This window comes from Magnolia sinica, chromosome 7 (genome assembly GCF_029962835.1).
Source record: "Magnolia sinica isolate HGM2019 chromosome 7, MsV1, whole genome shotgun sequence".
Classification (NCBI taxonomy): domain Eukaryota; kingdom Viridiplantae; phylum Streptophyta; class Magnoliopsida; order Magnoliales; family Magnoliaceae; genus Magnolia; species Magnolia sinica.
Window position 1 is genome coordinate 35515713 of NC_080579.1, and position 1725 is coordinate 35517437.

The window sequence follows — 1725 nt, forward strand, 5'->3', positions numbered from 1 at the left end:
AGCCTTATCTTTCTCTAGTTCCATGGCCTCGAGTTTTCTTGTGAGATTAGTCACTTTAATACTGATATCACCATCCTCTTTCAGAAGGTATATTCCACCCCTCTCCTTCAATTGAGTAGGCTTAGAAATTGTGCTCAATTTCGAGGAGATGTCCCATCATTCTGTGTTTTCAGCAAGCTTATCAAAATAGTCTCACACATCATCAACATTTTTATTCATGAATTCCCCATTGAACATTGTCTCGACCAATTGGCGCATGGGAGATGTCAATCCATCATAGAAGAAGTTCGTGATGCGCCATATTTCAAAACTGTGTTGTGGGCATGAACTGACAAGATCCTTGAACCACTCCCAACATTAGAAGAATGTTTCATCTTCCTCTTGGGTGAAGTTCATAATTGATTTTCTAAGGGTGTTCGTTTTATGATATGAAAAATTTTTCTTTATGAACTTCCTTGTCATGTGGCTCCATTTACCAATAGATCATGGACATAATGAATGCAACCACGTCGTAGCTTTCTCTTTCAAAGAAAAGGGAAAGAGTTCTAAACTGACCATGTCATCAAACACGTTAAGAAAGTATAAAGTGACTATGATCTCATCAAACTCTTTCAAGTGTAAAATATGGATTTTCATATCAAGTCCATGGAATTTAGGAAGGAGTTGGATCACCCCTGGCTTGATATCCATATGCCCTGTATTTTTTAGAAAAATTATGCATGAAGGTGTACTCACCCTTGCTGATTGTAAATAATTTTGTAAAGTACGAGGCGGGGATGCTTGATGCACCTCGTTTTCATCCTGGATTTCCTTAACCTTAGGTTGAGGATTTGGAGGTTGATTGGAAGCCATAACTTCAATTAAGTCTGTGGATCTCAAGTGTTGTCTCATCCTGTTATGGATAGATAACCCCTCAACCAATCCTCCTTTACTCAAGAGACGTCGAGTGTTATCACAGACCCACTTGGGCATGAAACACTCTCAACCCTCAATTTCAGAATCTAACCTAAACCTAAAAAAGAAGGGAAATATAAATCTAGAAATAGAAAGAGAGAGAATTAGAAAGAAGTTAACAAATTAGAAGGTTTTGTGTTAGGATCCTACAAAAGAAAAAGGAAAGTGAATTAGTTTCTAAAAATGAGAAATAGAAAGATGAGTTAGTTTCTAAAACTAATTAGGAAAGTTTTTAAAAAAGCAACCTAGTTTCTAAAAATGAAAAAGGAAAGTTTCTAAAAATAAATTAGGAAAGTTCTAAACCTAGAATTAGAAAGTAAGTTTCTAAAAATAATTCTGAAAAAATCCTACCCTAAAAATAGAAAGCAAACAAATCCTAATTCCAAAACTAGTTAATCTCAGAAAAACACAACCGTTAATCCCTGACAATGGCGCCAAAAACTGGTTCACAACCCCAAGTGTAGGGTTGCGATATAGTAATAATCTCAGTAAGACTGAGGTCAAATCCACAGGGACTAGTGTTGTGTGTATTCTTATGGGTTCCCGGTATTTAGTAACACTGCTCGTACACACGTGTCCTAATCCGCACCGTTGATAGACCATACACCACACCCCAGAACACCCAACAACACCACCTAAGAGATTTATTCCGGATGACCTTAAGACCTTTATCATGTGGACCGCATCGTCGTTGCGGTTGCAATGGTAAAAATCATGCATCAATCCAACGCTTTGTTAGTGAGATACGACCCATCAAATGTATGGCCCAGA

The 1725-nt window shown here is 37.4% G+C and overlaps 1 non-coding gene across 1 annotated transcript; it reads left to right on the plus strand.

Annotated features, from left to right (window-relative positions):
• The first annotated feature begins 307 nt into the window (after positions 1 to 307).
• On the plus strand, positions 308 to 414 carry LOC131252290 (small nucleolar RNA R71). Its single transcript, XR_009174322.1, has one exon. It is a non-coding gene; the product is annotated as a small nucleolar RNA R71 (small nucleolar RNA).
• Positions 415 to 1725: the final 1311 nt, after the last annotated feature.